We start from the raw sequence: 24,647 nt of genomic DNA on the forward strand, positions 1-24,647 counted from the left end.
ATGAAAAAGATAGAGATTTGCTGCAAGGTTTCCTATGAGTAAGGGTGTAAGCTCACAAGGTAACTACTCAGATAAGATCTGTTTTTATTTAGAAACTTAAGTTCTAATACATTGATTTGGGTTTTTTTAAACTCTTTATTGAAGTATAATTGCTTTACACTGTTGTGCCAGTCTCTGCTGTACAACAAAGTGAATCATCTGTATTTATACATATATCCCCATATCCCCTCCCTCCTGCGACTCCTTCCCACCCTCCCTATCCCACTCCTCTAAGTTATCATGAATCATCAATTTGTTTTTAAAGTACCTGGATTTTACAATCCCACCTATTTATGACAAAGCCTCCCTGTTATCCAAAGGAAAAGCAAAACTTATTTAGGCAAAGCAGCGTAATAGTGAGGGAATTCCAGCTCCAGCCCAGCTTCCGAGGCATCAAAAGCCACTTGTTCCTGAGGGGACTATGTAAAGCCCTAGCTAGTGCCCGAGAGGCTTCCTAGTGACTGTCACAGAGCCTGAAACTCACGCCATCACTCAGAGGTCCTGCTGAAAGATGTAGGTGTAAAACGACGAAATGACCTAATAACAATTTGGAGTCCACTAGGAAACAGGTATTATCTCAGTTTGATGAACTGTGGGGAGCAGAGAAGAGGAGCCTATTTAAAGGGACATAGGAGGGGAAACGGGGGGTGGGGAGAAGGAATTAATTAGGAGTTTGGGATTAACATACACAAGCTACTACATATAAAATAGATAAACAACAAGGACCTACTGTATAGCTCAGGGGAATATACTCAATATTTTGTAATAACCTATAAAGGAAAAGAATGTGAAAAAAATAGATACATATGTATATGTATAACTAAATCACTTAGCTATGCACCTGAAACTAAAACAACATTTGTAAATCAACTACACTTCAATAAAAATTTAAATTTTTTTAAGTTAAAAAAAAATAAAGGGATGTGGAAGGAGGATTATTTCAGGAAAGGAGGGAGCATTTAAGAGTTAGATGTTGAACTGCTGGGCAGTCAAGAGGCAGAACAAGGACACGGGGTCCATGGCTGAGTCACGGGAGTGGAGGAAGCATAGGGTTGTGGACGCCTTGGGGGCTGTTTCAGTCGGGTGGGGCTCAGGCAGGGGAGCAAGGTCAAGGTGAGTGTCATGGGATAGAGGAATTATGGGAGTCAGAACTTCCACAATTGTGGGAGGAGCTGAGGAAGCCGACATCCGGAAGGGTGGGGAGAGGATCATTGGAGACCCCAGCCCATCAGCGTGAGAGTCAATCACTTCCAGCTGTTAAAATGAGAGCACAAAGGCAGATTTGGGGAGAAGAGGGCTGCTATCACCTCTGGTCTGCAGCCAGGAGCCTGAGAAAGCCAGCGGTCAGGATCAAGATCAGGGGGAGCAGAGAAGGGAGAAGACGACTGAAACCCACCAGGCCCCTGTGTCTACCCACCTCCACGTCCAGATGCTCCAAAGACCTCAGAGAGCGACGGCACTGCTTCACTGCCTTTCAAAAAATCACACACGCTTCTCTCCTGGCTAACTCTAACTCAGACCCACACAGGACCATTCAACTGGAGATTCTGGTAAAACATTTTCTAGAAACACAGCATCATTGGAATGATTGAGGAATGGAAAGATTAGATTACTGATCAGACATATTCACTCTCCATCCTTCTCATACAGGGTGGAGTATATTTCCTATCGCTTGGATTAAAGTTTATTCATGTGCCTTGTTTCATCAGTGGAACCAGAATAGACAAGTACCAATCCCGAACTTCAGCCTTAAGAGACTTCATGTGTTTCCACTCACCCTCTTTTACCTCTACCATTGGCAGGAAACTAAACTACGAGGCTGGACTGTTGGCTGAGGGAGAGGAAGAGGGACACATGGAGCAGAAATGAACTGCCCCAGATGAACCAACCACAGGTCAGCTCATCACTAGCTGACCCCCAGATGTGTGAGTAAACCTGGCCAAAATCATCAGACCTGCTTGGCCAAACCCAGCCTAGATTAGCTGACCCCCAGCTGACTCCAAGATGCAGGAGTTAAACAAATGCTTACTGTTGTAGGCTACTGAGGTTGTGTAGGTGCCTCTTACACAGCATTGCTTTGGCCACATGAAACCAGAACAAACATTGGTACCAGAATTGGAGTGCTAGTCTAACAAAATCCAAGGTATGTTGAATTGGTTTGAGGGATGAGTGGCAGGAGGTTGAGAAACTTAAAGACGCTGAGAAAATGGTGAGAAAACCATTTTAGGAGGCTGAAATAGTGTTAATCCATGGTGCGAGGAGAAAATGAAAAAATGTACCTAATGAACTTGTGAACCTGGACAAAGAGATCTCTAGACAAAATACCAAAAGTGTGAGTTGGTTGCTTTTAGCACATATGATGAGTTACTTCAAGAAAGAGCTGAGATCGGGAAAGAACTGGCCAGTCTACAAGCAGAATTTGGAGGGAATGTAGGAATTCAGAACTTGCTGAGTTAGAAAATAAAAATGTTTCTCATTTCCAGCCTTTCCGGGTAGCAAAATATTTTCACATCAGCATACAGCCTGGCAACAATGACACCTTCAGTGAGACCTGGCCTCAGAGTAAAGACTGAATTAAGCAGATGGATGTAAGGTCTTCTGTTATGAATTTTGTAAGAATTCAGGTGAGGTCTGATGTTTCTCATTTGGACAAAAAGACTTTTTAAAACATAAGGGTGGGGTGCAAGGGCAACCTGATGTTCCTATAATACCCATAAGTACATTGAGAGATGAACATCTCAGAATGAATTATGTGTGTGGTTTTCGGTACATGGAGTCGACTGGAGCCAAATATATATGACAACAACATTTTTGAGGCAGCCATATAGGCAAAATGTTGGCAGCTGGGGTAAAAGAGATTGTTCAAAATACAAGACAAAACAAAACAAACAAACAAAAAAATCTCTGGGACTCTGTACCAGTCTCCAAAAGAACAGAACCCATAGAACCTCCTGACAGATGATAGATAGATAGATAGACAGATGATAGATGATAGATAGATGATGATGATGATGATGATGATAGATAGATAGATAGATAGATAGATAGATAGATAGATAGAGATAGATAGATAGATAGATATAGATAGATAGATAGATAGATGATATAGATAGATGATAGTTTATTTTGAGTAACTGGCTCACATGACTGCGGAAGGTAGCAAGTCCAAAATCTGCATGATAAGCCCACAGGGTGACCCAAGGAAGAACTGGTGTTGCAGCTTGGCTCCTAAGGCTGTCTGCTGGCAGAATTCCCTCCTCTCTGGAGGAAGTCAGTCTTTTGCCTACTAAGGAACCAGTTGGATGAGGCCCACACACATTATGTAGGGAAATCTGCTTTACTCAAATCTACTGATCTAAATATTAATCTCATCTAAAGAATATCTTCACAGAAACATCTAGAATAATGTTTGACCAGATATCTGGGTACTTTGACCTAGACAAATTGACCTATAAAATTAATCATCTCAGCCTCCAACTTTCTGCAGACAAAAAGTAGACCAAGAAAGGTTCTGAGTCACCAAGAATAGCATATCTTCCAAAATCCTCTTCAGAAGTGTCTCAGAAAAGGGATGCAAAAGAGAGGACAGCTCAGAGAACATAGCCATGAGCCATAGTGAACAATGGAATAAGGAACCATACCCAGGGAACTGAACCTGGTGTTAATCAGGGAAAATTCACCAACCCCAATGTCATAGGACCTGGAAATGTTTGCCAAGCAAGATTTCAAAATTGCTATGGACAAATGACTGCCACTCTTCCCTCTTTTGGATGGGTGTGTTCACTGTGCTTACCCTGCCTGTTTCACTATATTGTTTTGTAGAGAGGAGGAATCAACTTGTTCTTTTATGTTAAAGCCTCCAGTAAAGAGGAGTTACTACATCTGGCCCAATGTAGATCATGAGATCCTGACCTTCAAGTCTTGACCATGATTGGATCAAACTTTGGTGCTCTTTGAATAAGGGTTAAGATATTTTGCATGCTGAAGAGTATTTAATAGTTATCAGCAAGAGGGTGATTACAAGTTAGATTACTGTTCACAAATATTCACTTCCCACAACCACGACCAACACACACACACACACACACTAAGGAAGAATATGTTTTGCTGTCTCTTAGCTTTACAGATAGCCACATGACTTGCTTTGGCCAACAGAACAAATATGAGAGTGATGATGTATCAGATGGCTTCATGTGTTTCCACTTGCCTTCTTGAGAAAAGAAGCCCCCTCTGGCTTGCTGGTCCCACAAGGAGGATGAGAGTCACAGGGGCAGAGCTGAGCCGAGATCAACTGACTTCCAGCCAATTCCTAGATACATGAGCGAACCCAGCCAAGAGCACATGAGCCTTGATTAGACCACCTGATCCCCAGACACAAGATTCAAAATAAACCCTCTTTGTTGTATGAAACTGTGACTTTTGTTTGTGACACAACATGATTATGACCGTAGGACACCTATACAAAAAGCAAGCTGTAAAGAGCTTTGAGAAAGTGAATAGGGTAGGGAAAATAATACTCACTGAGAGCTCATGACACCAAACAGATTCTTTTAATTCCCAGAAAAGAGCCAAGATGAGATAGAGTCCTAATAAATGCCTGTGATTTAATAAATGAAAGCCAAACTCCTCTTTCCCACTCTTATCCTCTCATCATCCCCACCTCTCACCATCTTGAAAAATGGGTGCTTTGTTCTACCAGTTGCCCAGGTTAAAACCTTAGAGTGTCCTTGATTCCTGTCTTTCTTTCAGTTCTCATCCAATTCATCAGCAAATTCCCTTGACTCTTTGCTTAAAATATATCCAGAATCCAAAAGTATATCTCATGCCTATTACTCAACTTAAAGCCACAATCCTTCCTGACCTGGACTTTGACTGTCGCCCCCCTGACTGGTGCTTCTGCTTCTCCACTTGCCCTCCAACACGCCATTCTCCATGCAGCACCCAGACTGTCCTTCTAGACAAGCCAGATCATGCCGTTCTTCTGCTCACAACTTTACAATGACTCTCATATTACTCAGAATAAAATTCCTTACAATGGCCCACAGCACCCTGAGATCCACACCCCCGTCCCTTACCTCTTTGAATGGAACTCCTGCCACAGTCAGCTTTGCTGGCTCCACTCTAGCTACGTTGGCTTTTGTGACAGATGTTGGCAATGTCCTATCTCCATCCCTCAGTACTTAGTTCATCAGCCCAGGTGATGATTTCCTGCTCGAAGAACCCGGGACTCTCGGCTTGAGTGCTTGCTCTGCTGTAAGGGGCGCATACTCAGTGAAAGCCACCATGCTGGCTAATGACAGACTGGATTTGGAGGATCAATACCCCTGTTTCCTCATCCCTCCGGTGGGACAACACCGAGGGCTTATTTGACATGTCCAGGGTCCTGGGCAGTTGCCCACAGCTCATTCATCAATGCCCCTCAGATTTGCCTCCTTCCTTTCCCTATCTCACTTCCCCACTTGTCTACCCACCTCCCTGGGATGACTTTCCAAGCAGTCTACTTGCACTGAAATCCTTGTCTCAGAGTCTGCTTTTGGGATAACCCAATCTTATACAGTTTCCTTGCTCTTCCTTAAACAAGCCGAGCATACCTCAGGACCTTTGCACTGACTTTTCACTCTGCCCCTAATGCTCTTCTCCCATATACTTGATTGGCTCACCCCATGCCCACTCATTCTCTACTCCAGTGTTACTTTCCGATGCCTCCCTGACAAGCATACCTCTCCCATTCTCTCTCTCATTATTCTTAACACTTTAACCCCCCTGTTTTTTTGGTTGTCTGCCTTCCACACTAAAACACAGTTTCGTAAGAGCAGAGTCACTGCCAACATCAATTACACCTGGACTGCCATATACCCAGCACCTAGGACAGTGCCTGGCACAGAGTAGGTGCTCAAGACACATTTATTCAATCAATATTAGTTCTTCCACTTTACAGATGTTAATGATGGTAACTAACACTCACTGAGTACTTGCGATGGAGCAGGGATTTACATACGATGGAGCAGGGATTTACATATGTTGGAGCAGGGATTTACATATGATGGAGCAGGGATTTACATACGTTGGAGCAGGGATATACATATGTTGGAGCAGGGATTTACATACGTTGGAGCAGGGATTTACATATGTTGATCGATAACTCTCTCGGCAGGTACTACTACTATCCTCACTTCACAGTTGAAGAAAGCGAGGCACAGAGAGGCTAAGGGGGTCACTCCAGCCATGCAAACAAGATGAAGTGCAGCCATAAGTTGAACCCAAGTAGTCTGGTTCTAGAGTTCATGGTCTACAGCACTTTCCTACTCTCCCTCTCCGTCCCAGAAACGTCCACTATCACACTAGTCACAGAGGTGATCAGACCACGAACTCCATGTTGTTTTGAGTTTAGAATTTTACTTTATGTTGTTTCCAATTATTAAGAAAAATACATATTCATTGAAGAAAATTTGGAAATTCAGGGGAAAAAAAAATAAGAATATTAAATCACCTAGAAGTACCGTTCCCCAGTGGTTGTTTTTATTCTGGACTTCTTTCGTGCAAATGTATGTCTCAAATATTTGATGCAAAATTAGTATCACACTGTTCAACATTCTGTCTTACTTTTTACAATCTTAATGTTATATAACGAATATTTTTTGTGCTAATACGCTTTGAAAACCTAATATGTAACGTCTACACAATATTCCATTGAACAAATTGCTTTAATTTATTTAGAAATGCCCTTACTCTTAAACATTTAGCTTGTGTTAAGATTTGGGGAGCAAACTAGCATGTACGTGAATCTCTGTGTTCATCACTAGACTATTTCCTTAGGGCCAATTCCTAGAGGCAGACTTGCTGGGTCAGAAAGTGTGCATGTGGCTAACGAAGCATGCGGTCCATGCTTCCAAGTGATGCTCCCAGAAGGCTTGACGAACACTCATTCCCACCAGGGCAGACAAAACCCCAGAACCCCGTTACTAGTGGTTTCTTGGCTCAGTCATGCTGCCCTCCCTATGCACCCAAACCCAGAATTTACAGATGAGGAAAGAGGGCCCAGTTCAGCTGGGTGCCTTGCCCAAGATGAGTGGCAAAGTCCGGCAGGAACAACAAATAGCATTTCCTCAGAAATAGGAGAAGGTAGACCAAGAGCCAGGTGAGATTCCCCAGCCTGGGATGTTACCTCTCCACCCCTCAACTTCTGGCCACCCACAGACTCTCTTGCAAAGCAAATAACACACTGCATCTTCAGTGATTCCAGAAACTGCCAGAACATTTCCAAATCGTGGTCAAATTATGATTTCTCTCACCCACGCAGTCACCAAATGACCCATGTGATGAGGAGGTTGCTATTCACTGCAGACAAGATCCAAAACCAATAAAATGTCCTGGCCTCAAGCTGTTCAAAGGGAAGTCTCTGTTTTCAAATCTAAAATAAAAATAATAGTAAATTTGAGAGCTGTCAGCAAGTCATAGGGAAACGAAAAACACAGGTCTTTGTCTTTTGCCTTTCTCTTAAAATAAGACAAGATTTCTGTCCGGTACAGTGCTTTGGGTCACATCAGTGGGACCATACTTGTTTTAGAGTTCATTCAAAGCTGTCACTTGAAGAACAATTTATGTCACCATTCCAAGGCCAGGGCTGCTTATTAAGATATTCCCACTTGTCCTTTTAGAACTGGAGTTTTTTGTTTCTTTGTCCAAACAAATATCAAAAATGATCTTTGAAAAACGGCAATTCAACCCTTGGATCTTTAATTCTGTTTTCTTCATCCACTTTGGAAAAAAAGATATAGTCAAAGATATATACAATGCAGATTTATCACACAAGGTTCTAAATTTTTTGTGTGTTACTTATTTTATTTTTTTTCAACTATAGTTACTTTACAATGTAGTGCTAGTTTCAAGTATGCAGGATTTTAATTCGGTTTGTATATATAGAATTTATATGTATATATACAGTATATATATTCTTTTTCAGATTCTTTTCTATTACAGGTTATTACAAGATACTGAGTATGTTTCCTGTATTACACAGCAGGTCCTTGTTGTTTATCTATTTTATGTATAGTAGTTTGTATCTGCTAATCCCTAACTCCTACTTTATCTCTCCTCACCCTCTTTCCCCTTTGGTAACCATAAGTTTGTTTTCTGTGTCTGTGAGTCTGTTTCTATTCATTTGTGTCATATTTTAGATTCCACATGTAAGTGACAGCAAATGGTATTTGTCTTTCTCTGTCCCACTTACTTCACTTAGCATGATTATCTCTAGGTCCATCCATATTGTTGCAGATGGCAAAAATTTGTTCTTTTTTATGGCTGAGTAATATTCCATTGCATATATGTACCACATCTTCCTTATCCATTCATCTGTTAATGGACACCTAGGTTGCTTCCATGTCTTGGCTACTGTAAATAGCGCTGCTATGAACATTGGGATGCATGTGTCTCTTCAAAGTAGAGTTTTCTTCATTTAAAAATTTCTAAGCAGTTGATCTTTATTTTATTTTTATTTAATTTTATTTATTTATTTAGCTGTGTTGGGTCTTCATTGCTGTGTGTGGGCTTACTCTAGCTGCAGAGAGTGGGGGCTACTCTTTGTTGCAGTGCACGCGCTTCTCTGTGCAGTGGCTTCTCTTGTTGCAGAGCATGAGCTCTAGGCATGCAGGCTTCAGCAGTTGCCGTGCATGGGCTCAGCAGTTGTGGCGCATGGGCTTAGTTGCTCCGTGGCATGGGGGATCTTCCTGGAGCAGGGCTCGAACCCATGTCCCCTGCAGGCGGATTCTTAACCACTGTGCCACCAGGGAAGTCCCCTTTCTAATTTTTTTAATTGGTAAGGATAATCTACATAGAGGGCACCAAACTTTTATAAGCAAATGCAGGATCTTCGAGAGCTTCAGAGGTGTCTATAATTCGTCTTCCTATAGGCATTTTAGATCCTTTCCTTTTAATCTTCTTTGTATTTTATTTTGAACTGTCCTATAATTTTTCAGTTAGCCTTGACTCTGAACACCTCAACATAAGCTCAATCTCCTATCATTTATTATCCTCAACACACCCACCCCACCTGGTGTCCAACACTTAGCTGTTTCTCTTTACACATTTGTTTAGCAAAGGAGAAGCCTCACAGATGTGAGATGATTTACCCAGGTTTCATAATGAGGCTCTCAGAGTCAGATTTAGAACCTCCTTCCGAGTCTAATCTCATTCCAGACCCCCACCCAGAGAGAGAAGCTGGCGAAATTACCTGCAGGCCAGGCCCCATTCCAACTGCCTGGATATATATTACATTGCCTTGCAATGCCAGTTAGGACTGTTTTGAGAACATTCTTAATTGTAACTCTTTTTTAGACATTTAAAATGTTAATGCATTTTGGTCACAAACTTCTATCAGTAGAACATTTAACCCACACTCCTAATACCTTTTAAAATGCTGATCTGTAAATGATATATGACAAGAGTTCTAATAATTTTACATACATTATAGAATATACATGTTGAAGTTTGGGATAAAAAATAAGCCTAAGTAGAATTCCTAAATTTTGCTTTAGTACTCCGGGGTTCAGCTCGCAAAGCATGTGTACACACACTACACACACACCCTGGGGTGTACACACTTCTTAAACCCTTCCAATCCAGCTCATCTGGAGCCTGGGTCTGTAGAATCAATGCTGTGACTTGGCCATCTACCAGCTGGGATGCCAGGTGGTTTGGGGACCATGGAGGGGTTGAGTCATTTCCATCTAGACCTGCCCTGAGGTAGAGAGGATGCTGAGAAAATAGGTGAGAAAAGAGTACTTCCTGAATGGTCCTGTATGCTTATATCACCAAAGCATCTTTTAGCCACCCCTTTTATAGATAATACAATTTCTATAATTTTTAGTTAACAGCTTGGGTTCTTATTTCAGTATCTTTAAACTCAAACTATTGCAAGAGAAACGTGTAGAGCTATTCGGAGGAAAACTACCTGCATTAGTCAGCGAGAATCTCCATCATAGTCACTTTACAGAGAGTGGATGAGGACGAGGATTGTAGAAAAACTAGAAGTGCCTTTGCAGCCATTTTCCAAGTTGATCCTCAGCAACGGGCAGAGGTCGTTCCCGTTTCAGCCAGGCGGTGGCGCTCGAGACAAATAGTGCTTCTAAATTGGCCCGGGAAGCGCGGATCCTGAAGATGCTCTCCAAACACCATCGTCAGAGAATGGACTTGAGATGCTCAGAAACATCGCTTTGGGGTGAATGGGAGAAGCATCTGGAAGCCATGCCGAGAAGACAGGCTCTGCACAAGGCCGCATAAAAGGGCCCAGAAGGAGTGCGGCGCCCCAGACGGAGACCTGGCCACTGGATACGAGGAAACGCCAGAACAGCCAGGACCAAGCGCAGCACCTGGAGCAGCTGCGGGCAAAGAAACGGATTGCACGAAAGCTACTGCCCCTCGGCAGCACGAATGACAGGCCCTGCCCTGGAAATAAGAGGGCGCTTGGCTGGGTCCCTACGAGCACCCTGCAGCCTCCCGCCCAGCGTGCAGCCTAGAACCCGCTGTGCAGGTAAAAGCGAGGAACAAAAACCAAATCTTAGACAGGCTTATTGGGATTAAGCATTTTAGAATTAACCCCCATTTCTGTCTTTCAGCTGTAATGAGAGGCCTTTTCAAGTTACGTTTATTCTCCCTTCATATGCAAATGTATTCAAAGTGATTGTTTTTCTGCCGTGTTTTATTACCTTACAAAATTATGGTTGCCTTTTGCAAGTAAAAAGATCTGTCTTTCCAGTCACTGTTGAAATATGGGTAATTATTGTCTTTTTTTAAATAACCCCCCCCCAAAAAAATACGATCACATAGGCAAAAGTTCAATTTAAGGAAGGAAGTTCTCCTAAAAGCTAGGACTGTACATTTTGCTTGTCTGCATATTTTTTTCAAAAAACTACTTCTAAACTGGAGTGTTCCTGAAACCCAACATTTTCTAGTCTTTTCAGAGAATAAAGCCTATTCTGCATCCCTACCCTTTATAAGAATAAAATAAACTATCTAGAGATGTGTACATTTGGATTCATTTCTAATTTCTAAATAACCTCTAATTGGAGTCATAATTGTAAAAACTTCATTCAATTCCTTGAAAATTTAGGGAAGGACAAAGAGAGAGGCTTGTGGCTAGCAACGGTGCCTTAAGGAAGAGTAATGAAAAGAGTGAGAAAAAGCCAGCATCCTCCAGGGCAATCACCACTTTTTGTGAGGCTGAGCCATGGAATAAATTGAGCAGAATAGCACACACCTCTTCCAGAAACACTCTTCACGATAGACTTCTCAGTAAGAGAAGAGAACAAGATACTCTGTCGTGTCATTTCCTATTTTTCTGTTTCATTTTGTCCCTTATCCCTTGCAAACTCTCTCTGACTTCATTTTCAAACTCAGAAGGGCTCTCGCGCTTCTGGGAGAAGCCAAGTCCTATAAGAACGAAAAACGAAGACTCCTTTCCCCAGGAAATGCCCTTTGAGTATCTGTGCATGTGGAGTCTCTTCCCAAACTCAACTCTCCTGTAACCCCCAAGAGTATATGCAGATGTTGGGATATGATCTCTTCATTGTGCAATTTGGAGGAGGCAGAAAAATGGAAAGTATGTTGTTCAAATGTGTTCCAGGTGGCTGATTGGAGAACACCAATGCAGAAAAGACAGTTGATGCTCAATTTTTTACTACCGCACACATTCTTTACAGGAAATGTACACTTCTATGAAATCCAAGGTCATGGTTAGTATAAAAAAAAGGGAAAAAGAAAGAAAAAGAAATGCTTATTTGAAAATAATGTAGTCATTTTCTCAACGTTATACCATAACCCAATTTAAAACAGGGTAGGAAGCAACCCACTGATGTTTTGATCCAGCTCTAAATTAGAGTTCAGAAAACCAAATGCCTAAATAGTTCGTTATGTGAAAGCTCGTCTAAGCTTTGGGCACTAGATTCAGAACAAGTATCAGTTTACTAAAATTTCCTTGACCTTTTTTCTTCCCGCTAAAGACTAACGGAAGGCAAGCAGCAGTGGAGCGCTCCTGATGAAATACCCAGAATGAAAACCCTACATTAAAAGACCATGTAGATTAAGTAGCTGGGAATACAGCTTCTGGAGGTAGATTTCCTGGGTTCAAATCCCATCTCTGCAAATTATTAGAGTAATGCCCATGGGCAAGTCAGTCAGCTTTTTAGTGCCTCAGTTTTTTCATGTGTTAAATGGAGATCATCACCACTCTTGAGGTGGCTACGAGGTTCAAGTTAATACGTGTAAAGCACTTAAGATCGATTCTGGGGCAAGAACATGTAAGGTGCTTAGTGTAATTTTACTCCATTACTATTTCTCATTGGAAACATATTTTTCCCAACACACAGATAAAAAGCTTCGTTCCCACCATGTCTCAACAATCCTGTCTAATCCATCATGTTTTGTAAGGTTTTCAAAAACGCAGGCTACTTTACTAGCAGAGAGGGTAAAACAGCTCTTTAGTTTAGAGATAGCTCTGTATAGTAAGGGAGGAACTGCGTTTGGGATTTTTTTTAAATGTGTTTGGATGTTTGGGGAAACAACCTGTGTATCCAAAAATAGGGGAATAGTTAAGAAAATTATGGATGGGGCACAGAATGTTTACAAATAATTTAAATAATATAAACAGATGCTGGTGACAGGCTAAGTGAAACAAAGATTTGAACATTTTTATAAATAGGGCACTCTCGCACAGGTTATAAAATGGATAGGGAAGGACTGAAAGTCAAATGCTATTTAGGTGGTTCTGTGACTGGTGGGAAATGGGGGGCTTTATTTTCTCCACTGAACTTTTCCAGACTTGCCAAATTTTCACAAAGTTAACTGAGCAGTTAGTTTGTGCAAAGCACATCTCTAAGTGTTTAATGTGTATTAAGTCGTTTAGTCTCACAAACACCGTTGTACTTAGAGGCACTATTGTTCTCATGTTACAGATGGAAAGAAAATAAGGGAGAGTGAGGATAAATAAACTGCTTGTGGCTACACCCCTACTACGTGGAGGAGCCAGAGTTCCAAAGCAGGCTTCTGACTCCAGCATGCCCTAAGCCATCAAGCTACATGGCCTCTTCATGTATACGTCACTCCAAAATCTGGAAAAAGGATCACTTTTAAAGAATTTAATTTTGTCAGACAAAAGTCTTGACAAAATATGGTGCTTACAAAACAACCATTCTTCATAGAAATTATGGATTTAGTCTTTATACAGCCCAAAATAGTACTTGAAAAACACTAAATTGTATGTGTTGTTTTGATTTATCTAAAATATTATTTTTTTCCAATATCTCTGTTGAAAGTACCTTCCAGAAATACAAATCCAGATTTCTCCTCTAAACAAAAGACAAAGCTACCATATCATTAACAGAAATGTGCTTTTAGAAGTGTATTTGAATTGAGGATATCTGGAACATTTTTTTGCAATTTGGATCTGGAAATGGCCATGTGGAAAAGAGACTTACAGACTGAGCAGGGAATAAAAGCTGACGTCCACTTATTTCAGAAACATAAACCTCCACAAAATTCCAGAGTTTATTTAATTTTGTATCTTCTTTGAGGATCAAGGTGAAGAATTTGAACACAGAAGTGGAAAAGAAGATACTTCTTCTTCATTTAAAAATACATTCAATTTGGCATCTTAAGAGAAGCTTAAAAAAAAAGGATTGCTGGTTCAAGCTCCCAGCATTATGGGAAGTGGCAGTTTGCAATGACCAAGCCCATTCACCCCATTAACTGACATTCCAATATTTTTGTTCAACAAATATTTATTGGATATCTTCAATTGTGCCAGTCACATTTCTAAGATTTAATAGCATTTGGCAAATCCTTTCTGAAATGCCTGCTCAGTCCAGAAGTTTGAGGTTAAAAAAAAAAAGAGTTACAGATGTTTGGATCTCAGGAAAGAGAAGATCAGGGATGTGTTGAACCATCCAATGTCAACTCTGGACAAAGGTTCCTTTTAAAGAAGTAAACATAAAGATTGCTCCTTGAAAGTGTGTTGGTAGATGATGATAAAGGTGAACAAGGACTTGGATGGTGATGTGAGGTGGAAGCTAGCAGCTGAACTTGTGAAAGATTCTGGGAAAGCTTTGTTCATCCTTGTGCCAGCAGTAAACCTACAATAAGCAGCATCATTCAAGCAGTGAACTTTGGAGAATTAAAACACACATAAGAATTTGAAAGCAAGACGCCCTCATTAGCTCTAACTGGCATAAAACCATGTCCTCCTGGCTTTCCCCTTTCTGTTTGCCTGTTTGTTTAATCAAATTACACTGGCCATCCTACAGTTGCATAACGTTGTGATTTCTAAAATGAAACCATTGGAGTCCACTCTATTTGCATCAAAGGAGCTTTCTTACCCTTGAAACGGACTTCCTTCTAGCCTTTAAAATTCAGCTAAAGGGTGGCCTTTGTCTCCCAGTCTTACCAGGACACATGAAAGTAGGACAATGTCATCTCTCTGTAAGCAGACTTCACATAGGGATTTTCCCAGGAAACTGCAGCTAAATTGTAAAATATTCCTGCTCTGCAGAACAAAAGTGGTTTTGGTGAGTTGTGAAAAAGTCTTTCTTTCTTTTCTAAGATTTAACATTAAAACTCACATGATGCAACAAGTTTGAGCACAATTTGCGTCTAAGAAAGAATTTTTAGAAGATGTGTCTGGACCCCAAGAAACAAAGAGTGATCGATGTGCCCCTGGGACCTGGAATCTCAAGGCTCGAGGAAGTTCATGGTCCTGACCCAGAGTGATGAGGAGGAAGACCCTTCATCTCTCAAGCCTCTAATTTCATACCTGAAAAAAAGAGAGACTGAACCAGAGTCTCCCCAAGGCTCTTCCTGTTCTCACATTGCAGTTCTAGAACAATGAAATGTAAGGAGCCCACAGAGGCTGCCTTTCTCCTCTGAGTGTTCTGGGCACCAAGGAAGACCTTCCTCCTTTTCACCCCACAGGATTCTACTGAACACTCCAGATGCCTCTGCTCAGGGCTTTTCTTGATCACCCTTAGGCCAACCACACCCTCCTGAGGGATGGGGCTTGAAGCCACCAGCCATCAACAGCTCTGACTTTCCCTTGGGTTTTTCAGTATCCCATTAGAGCCCCAGGCAACAGGAGAAATAGCCTAATATTCAGCCCTAAATGTAATGAGTTTTGGGAATGAATGAACAAATATTTCATCATCAACTATTATATACCAATCCCTTCCTCCTTCCAGCAACCGAATGGAAGCCAATCAACCATTCATTCACCCAACAAATATTTCAGAGCCTATTCTAAGGGGGCTGGTTCTATGAAGCTCAGTTCTCCAGTGGGGACAACACAGAACCTGCACCCCAAGGAGGTGAAGCAGGAAACAGATAGGAAATGAGGGAGCCATGCAGACTCGTAGATTACTCCTTATTCTCGTGGTTCCAGGGAGGAAAGGGGACCGCTCCTGGAGGAAATGGGGCAGGGGGACACCTCACAGGGAAGGGACACTTAAAAGGAGAACTGAGGGAGTGAAGGAGCCACGATGGCAGCTAAGGGTGCAAGGCCAAGGCCACAGAGAGCCTGGTTGGTGAGTCTCAGACTGGAAAGGTCGGTGCGGCTGGAGCTTAGTGGGTCAGAACACAAGATGACATCCCTAGACAGGAAGGACTGGTTCCTGCAAGGCCTCGGATGATGAGCTGCAGGTGTGGGTTTTAATCTGAGTGCAAAGATCAGCCACATGCAAGCGAGTCTAGTACAGCTTCCGTCCGCAAACACCCAGGCTCCCAGGACGCACCCCCCAATGCCCTTCTCCTTCTCCCTAGACAAAGACACACCCTCTATACCACTTTGGGTATCCTCCACTCGCATGTGGTATGTATCTCGGTCACAACAGCGACTTGTTTTTTATGTCTTATCTTTCATTGCAGCACAGAAGGGTTTGGCCTCTCCCATAAAAATTCAAGATTCCAGTCAGTTGAGGAAGGAAGGGGGAAGAAAGGGAAACAGGGTAGCTTCCCTTACCTCACTCATGCAAAACCCACTGTGGTCCCAAACGATCCAAATACAAGAGCTTCCCTGCAGCTGTTTTAGAGAAGCTTGGAGTCAACTTGAACTGAATTATTGGGTTTATTAAAGGGCAGTGTTTCCCCAAGTGTGGACTGTGGATTTTTTTTAAGAAACTTTTATTGAGATATAATTCACATACAATAAACTGCATGTATTTAAAGTGTACAATTTGATATTTTCTTTCTTATTAGTAATGTCTATATGGCAATCCCAATCTCCCACTTCATCCCACTCGATCCCCCCCGCCCCCGCTTTCCCCTCTTGGTGTCCATATGTTTGTTCTCTACATCTGTGCCTCTATTTCGGTCTTGCAAACCGGTTGATCCGTACCATTTTTTCTATATTCCACGTATATGTGTTAATATACGATATTTGTTTTTCTCATTCTGACTTACTTCACTCTGTGTGACAGTCTCTAGGTCCATCCATGTCTCTACAAATGTCCAATTTCATTCCTTTTTATGGCTGAGTAATATTCCATTGTATATATATATATATACCACATCTTCTTTATTCATTCATCTGTTGATGGACATTTAGGTTGCTTCCATGTCCTGGCTATTGTAAGTAGTGCTGCAATGAACATTGGAGTGCATGTGTCTTTCTGAATTATGGTGTTCTCTGGGTATATGCCCAGTAGTGGTATTGCTGGGTCATATGGTAATACTATTTTTAATTTTTCAAGGAATCTCCATACTGTTCTTCACAGTGGCTGTATCAATTTACATTCCCACCAACAGAGCAAGAGGGTTCCCTTTTCTTCACACTGTCTCCAGCATTTGTTCTTTGTAGATTTTCTGATGATGCCCATTCTGACCAGTGTGAGGTAGTTTTGTAGTTTTGATTTGCATTTCTCTAATAATTAGTGATGTTGAGCAGCTTTTCATGTACCTCTTAACCATCCATATGTCTTCTTTGGAGAAATGCCTATTTAGGTCTTCTACCCATTTTTTGATTGGGTTGGTTTTTTTTTTGATATTGAGCTGCCTGAACTGTTTATATATTTTGGAGATTAATCCTTTGTCTGTTGATTCATTTGCAAATATTTTCTCCCATTCTGAAGGTTGTCTTTTCGTCTTGTTTATAGTTTCCATTGCTGTGCAAAAGCTTTGAAGTTTCATTAGGTCCCACTTGTTTATTTTTGTTTTTATTTCCATTACTCTATGAGGTGGGTCAAAAAAGACCTTGCTGTGATGTATGTCAAAGAGTGTTCTTCCTATGTTTTCCTCTAGGAGTTTTATAGTGTCTGGCCTTACGTTTAGGTCTTTAATCCATTTTGAGTTTATTTTTGTGTATGGTGTTACGGAGTGTTCTAATTTCATTCTTTTACACGTAGCTTGGACTGTGGATTTTTTAAGAGAAGCCAAACTATGTTATATGGAAAGGTTTGACAAGATGGAATGAAGAGAAATGAAGTAGATTTCTTAACCACAAGACTTGTCAGGGCCCTTGACCTGGAATGGCAGGGTGGGTGTCTGTCTGTGTCACCATAGCAACTATATTGGTCCTACCCCTGGGTACCCTGCTTTCCTTCTGTGTCTGCAGTATAAGCACCTGGAAGGTGAAGACTGTGTCTTCTTAAATATTCTGTGTCTTGGATGGTGTCTCAAACATAGTAAGATCTCAATAAATATTTATTAACTAAATTTAAAAAAGGATTCAGCAACAGATGGTCATTTCCAAAATTCATCTAACCCTAGAATCATTTTTATCATGCAATTGTCTTGAGACAATTGTTCTAAAGAATATACCCTTTAGGAAGTTCTCAGGAACACTGCTTTAGGGAAACAACAACAAATCTATGATGTCCAGGTTTTTCACCTGCTGTGGAAGGTCCCAGAATTCATTCTCGTATCTTGTGCTTTTTCCTTAGGGAATCATTCTGCCTAAAATTTACTTCAACTAAAAATATCATAATTATCATCAGTCAAAATAGCTATCTTGCTGTTACACCTCCTCTCTCTCCTTACCCCCTCACCCCCCTCTTGCAAACATGCAGCAATGTATGGCCATCATCATTCAAAAGTATTTTAAAATTAGAAAATGCAGAGAAAAAAAATTAGTAATCCCACCACAGGTAGGATTTTGGCATCTTTCTTTCTTCTGGCCTTCTTTTCTCTTTTCTATTTTTTTAAATTGAACTAGAGTTGATTTAAGATGTTGTGTTAGTTTCTGGTGTACAGCAAAGTGATTCAGGGATTTGCATATACACACATATATGTATGTGTGTATATATGTACATATATACATATTCTTATATATTCATGTATATACATATTCTTTTTCATACATTTTTCCATTATGGTTTATTACAGGATATTGAATATAGTTCCTTGTGCTCTACTGTAGGGCCTTGCTGTTTATCTGTTTTATACATAATAGTCTGTATCTGCTAATCCCAAACTCCTAATTTATCTCTCTCTCATCCCTTTTCCCCTTTGGTAACCATAAGTTTGTTTTCTATGTCTGTGAGTCTCTTCCTGTTCGGTAAATAAGTTCATTTGTGTCTATTTTAGACTCTGCATATAAGTGATATCATATGGTATTCGTCTTGCTCTTTCTGACTTACTTCACTTAGTATGATAATCTCTAGGTTCATCCCTGTTGCTGCAAATGGCATTATTTCATTACTTTTTATGACTAAGTAGTATTCCATTGTATATATGGACCACATCTTTATCCATTCATCTGTCTATGGACATTTAAGTTGCTTTCATGTCTTGGCTATTGTAAATAGTGCTGCTGTGAACATAGGGGTGCATGTGTCTTTTTGAATTACAGTTTCCTCCAGATTTATGTCCAGGAGTGGGATTGCTAGGTTATATAGCAACTGTATTTTTAGTTTTTTAAAGAACCTCCATTCTGTTCTCCAAAGTGGCTGCACCAATTACATTCCCACCAACAGTGTAGGAGGGTTCTCTTTTCTTCACACCATCCCCATCATTTATTACTTATAGTGCTTTTAATGATGGCCAATCTGAGCGGTGTGAGGTGGTACCTCGTTGTAATTTTGGTTTGCATTTCTCTAATAATTAGTGACATTGAGCATCTTTTCATAGCCTATTTCATAGCCTTCTTTCTTTACTGATTGTTTTTTCCAAATCAAATTTTTGCATACACACACAGAAAAAGCCATGGAGGGGACTCCCTGCTGCCTTCCTCCCCTCTAAGAAGCCCAGTGTGCCTACCAGACCCACAGCCCCCTTCTTGGGCCAACCCATAGTGGTTCCTTATGCACAAGTATCACAAGGCTGCCGCAGGTCAGGGTCGTCACCTTACCAGAGGCACACGGGGGTGCTGAGGTGAGCTGGCATAAGCTTCCTGCCTATGTGGGCCCTGGGCTGAATTATGCAGAGTTTAATGGGAGGCCCAGGGAGACAGTCCACAGAGCCATAACGTGACACAGAGACCCTCAGACACACACAGAGTAGAGAGCATGGGTCTGAGAGGCCGTTGATGAGGCAGCAGCAGGAGCACAGAAGCAGAGGAGGGCAGCACCTTCAGGGGGCGGCCACCTCCATGGAGGAGGGGGTCACAGGAGCCTCCGCACGGCCCAGGATGCTGTGCGGCTGGCGCCACTGGTCCAGATGCACCCAGAGCTCACAGCCTGCGTGACGTCCACACTGGTTGGTAAGTGTCGCAGCCCAGCTGCCCAGCCACACCAGCCTCTCCCCTGGGGCATCCCCCAGCCCCACTTTGTCTTCAGAACCCCACTCCTGGCAAGGCCCAGCACCCATTCTGATTGGTGAGAGTGCAGGGGTTGATGGGAGATTGGGGTTTCAGGTGGGCACTGTTTCTTTGTGGTGCCAGGCTCCGCGGGGCTGTTTCTCTGTGGCGCGGGCGGAGGTGGGCTTTCTGTTCTCTCCATACATCCCTCCTCCTCATCCTGTATCCTTACAAGGAACCCAGTCACTGAGGTCACCTGGAATCCCTCTCCTCCTCACAGTATGAAACCACCTCCCTGGCACAATTACATGTGCGGGATACACAGCTATGTCTGGAGCACTTTAAGCAACTAAAAATAAGAACTAAAGTAAAATAAAACAAAGCCGAAAAATAGCACCGTTACTAAGAAAGAGAGGAAGCATTACCCTACCTGCGAGACTTTGTACAATTGAAAGGATAATTCTGTTCTGCAAAAGTAGCTAAATATTCAATAATCTTGTCTATAAAATCAGGCCCTTTGCATCTCTAGGAGGGGGCCTCTTGAGGTTCCTAAATCAGAGGCGTATGTGGACACTGAGGGGTAAATAAGAGATAGCCATGCCCAGTAGACAAAGCCTCTTGATTTTCCTTCTTGAGATTTGATGACTAATTGTACTGCCTAGAAAAACCAGATGTACAATATCAGCATATCTCTCTTAATTCTATGAAACCAAAAGTGTTCATTGTTGTTTGGCTTGTTTGCTTTTTATCAGTGGAATCAACATTTAATTAGCATCTGTTCAATATATACCTCCCTTGCCTGAGGCTGTTAGGGCAGAAAGTCCTTAGTTGGGGAACTAACAAATAAAGCTTGTATTACAACCTCATACCTATTTTTTTAAAAATCTTTATTGGAGTATAATTGCTTTACAGTATTCTGTCAGTTTCTGATGTACAACAAAGTAAATCAGCCAATACCTATGGTTTTTCATGCATGTCACTGAAATATGTCACAGATTGTACTAGGAACCCTGTACCATTAGTTTACTAACACTCTTTCTTTTTTCTTTTTTTTTGTTTTGAGGACTACATATCACTTTAATTTAGATTGTTTTTACTAACACTTTTAAATGAGACATTGTGTCTAAAATACCTAGCATGGTGACTGCACGTAGTAGATGTTCAATAAATGTTAGGTCCTATTTTATTCTATTCCATTTTATTTTCTTTTAAGTTTATCTTCTTTTATTTTACTTTAGAAACAGCATATTTTCATATAATTAAAAAAATTTGTTTAGAAGTATAGTTGATTTACAACGTGTTTATTTCTGGTGTACAGCACAGTGATTCAATTATACATATACATATACATTCTATTTCATATTCTTTCCCATTATAGTTTATTACAGGATATTGAATATAGTTCCCTGTGCTATACAGTAGGACCTTATTGTTTATCTGTTCTATATATAATACTTTGTATCTGCTAATCCCACACTCCCACGCCATCCCTCTCCCTCCTCCCCCTTGGCAACCACAAGTCTGTTCTTTATGTCTGTGAGTCTGTAGAAACACTCATTTTTTAAGCTCTTTACAAATATTAACCTGTTTAAGACTCATAACATCCCAGCGGGGTAGTTACTATTACTAACCCATCTTACAGCTGAGGAATCAGAAGCGCAAAGAGATGAGTCATTGTTAGACTGTGGTGCTGGCTTCCTCCACTCCCTTTCCCAAGCACAGCTAGAAATCCATGATCCTTCATCTATCTGGGATTTCCTTACAGGGTTTTTCACTCTTCTTCCCTTTATCATCAAAGAAAGAGGCGTTTAACATGGTGATGGGACTTCCTCCCTCCCCACTCATCCCTCCGTCTCCAGGACGATCCCTGACGGGGCCCCAGTGGTCCGTGCACTGCCCTTCCCCTCAGCCCCCAGCCTCCTGGGCCTCTCCCCATCCACCAGTGGTTCCTAAGGACCAGATTTGCCTTGGCTGCCATAACAAAATACCACAGACTGAGTGGCATGTCTTCGCTCACAGTTCTAGAGGCTGGACATTCTAGATCAAGGTGCTGGCATTGCTCACAAGGCCTTTCCTCTGTAGGTGCAGAGCGAGAGCTCCCTCATGTCCTATAAGGACACCAGTCCTATATGACCTCATTTCACCTTAGTTACCTCTTTAAAGACCCGATCTCCAAATACTGTCACATCAGGGGTTAGGGCTTCAACATAGGATTCGGGAAGTGGTGACACAATTTAGTCCCTAACAGGCACCATGGTGCAGTGGAAGACCAGGGTTTGGGGCTCAGAATTGGGTTCACTTCCTGTCCTTGGCTCTGCTGTTAGGCCATTAATTTCCCAATTAAAGCAGTGGGATTGACTTCCCACATTTATAAATAACCCTTCCTTCTTTTCCTTTTTCCAGCATAGCAGATACGTTACCAAGAAAACAGAAGTGGTGTCTGGGTCCATCACTCCACACTGCTGCTTCAGCAGCTTAGGACCCATGGGAATCGTTGGGGCAGAATCAGTAAGGGGCCTCATGTCTGTCTCCTCTGCATGGCCCTCTCACTGTTTCCCTGTTGTGGGCATTGTCCAAAGTGCCAGCCACTGTTGGCCACCACCGGCACCCTCTTAAGCACCTGCTGTGACCCCCGGGGTGTCTCTGGACTTCTGAACTCATCCGAGCTTTGAGCAGTTTCGGTGGTTTCATAATTGAGGTATTGGGGCAGGAGGACATCCCTCTGGACCCTGCTGTCCTTGGAGGAAGATAAAGCTGGAAAGGGGACATGTAGGTTTGCAAATACAGGGCCAGTTCAGCATCTCACAGACTAGAAGCCTCTCCTGTAGCTGAAGCCTTCACACTACAAAAACATCCATCTTTCTCCTACCGCTGCAAAACTGTGCTTCCTTTTTCTCTGCTTCTTCCTTTATTTGGCATGGGCATAATATCTTTCAACAACATTACAAAAATAACTGCTCACTATGTAACTCCAGACACTAATTGTTCAGTGGGACACACGTTTCCTGAATCCCTTGCAGGGTTATAGGTCAGTTGCTTTGCTATCATTTTATCCAAAGCAAATGGGTTTTGAAGTGAAGGTGTTCCTGGCAACGGACCATCATCCCAGACTTTGGAGTGTGAGTCTTTAGTGACCCATGGACTTGTCTTTGGACAGGTCGAGGGGTCCTCCTCAGCCCCTCACTGGGTCAGGCCCCTCACATTCCACACCTTCCAAAGACCCCAATGACTGGGGCAGGTGGACATTCAGGCGCTTTTCTGCTCACTCTTGAGAAGATGAATAAGCTCGCTTTTTTTGTCTCCTTCTAAACATCTGAATGCCAGCATTCCTGACATGAAAGCTTGCTTTTCACAGCAAAGCATAACAATCTTATAATGAAGTTATGTGCTTGTGGGAAACAGCACAATTAAAACCAGCAAATAATTTAGGAAGATTAAACCCATCAGGGTAGGACATTTCTTCTCTAGTGGAGAGGAAATACAATTAGGTGAACTAACTTATTAAAAACACCTACACGGATATGTGAACATCTCCCAAATGCACTGAAATGCCTTGCTCTCCAGAAACAGAGAGATTCCACTTCCTTTTTTTTCTAAATCAAATTAGAAAGCCAAACCCAATGATTCCCCAGGAGAAATATTTACACCTCAAAGTAGATTGAAAGAAATTTAATCTGAAGCTGCCCGGAAATTATAGAACTAAGTTATTTCTATTGTTTTAGGGTGGTAAGCTCCAGATTTTGTGCTAAGGAGAACTGTTCTAGGACCTAAATTTATGTAAACCTTAAAGAATAAACCAGAAGACAGAAATCTACTTTTCAGGATACAGACAATTCTTATGACCATGGTAACAACATAAAGACATGTATAGGTGTCACCTGATTGTACAAGAAATAATTTAGGTATTACATTTACCTGATGTAAGTGCACGGTAACTGTGTGTATGGGAAAGGTTGTCAGCCAGATATCCTCAGAGTTTTTATGACTGAAGAAATCTAACAAAGTGATTCAAAGCTTTGCTTTTGGATTCAGACAGATTTGAGACCAATGTGGCCATGGAAATATTAAATATCTCTCCAAACCTCAGTCTCCTCATCTGTGAAGAGGGGATTCATGAATGATATTTTAGTACTATTACGGGGATTTGATAAGGCAATACCTTTAGTTTTCTTAGCATTGCCCCTAAACTCAGGAAATGCCCAACGTAGTCTATTTTTAAAGAATAAAAATAATAGTTCACACATTTACGGTTCATAGTATGACCCAGGCTCTGTTGTAATTGTTTTATGTATATTACCTTATTTAACCCTCACAAATACCTTGTGAGCAGGTGTTATTAATTCTATCCCCATGTTGCAAAAGAGGAGACAGAGACACAGAGGGTTTGGGCAAGTGCCAAACTCACACAGAGGAAAAAGTAGCTGAGCCTGGGCTCAAACCCCTCACTCCAGTAGCGTGTTATAGAAACTCAGATCTTATCTTCAGTAGAAGGTGGTCTCCAGAGCAAGGAAGCAGCAGTAGGAACCCCAGCTAATCATCACCTTTTGAAAAGCACTGTCATCAATGTTAGCTAGTTAAAGGATGGGGTCCTCCTTTTGTTACTACACATACAAATTTCACTCACTGTGGTCTAGTTAAATAACACTGGTTCCCCAACAACATGGTCCAAATCTTGCTTGCCAGGGTACATTAGCCGTGAGTAATTGCATGGGGTACAAACCTTGGTGCTAGCTCTTCACTCCACAAGTGTCTGCTTAAACAGTAATCCTGTCACTTCTTTCAGCCTGTGGTTGACCGGTCACTGCACATCTGTGATTCAGTTCACACACAGGCAGCAAAGTGTGTAGTTGTGTTGCTTCCTTGTAACCCACTGATAAACCCACATGACATTTTACAAAAA

Source organism: Hippopotamus amphibius, chromosome 10, assembly GCF_030028045.1.
Source record: "Hippopotamus amphibius kiboko isolate mHipAmp2 chromosome 10, mHipAmp2.hap2, whole genome shotgun sequence".
NCBI classification, from domain to species: Eukaryota; Metazoa; Chordata; class Mammalia; order Artiodactyla; family Hippopotamidae; genus Hippopotamus; species Hippopotamus amphibius.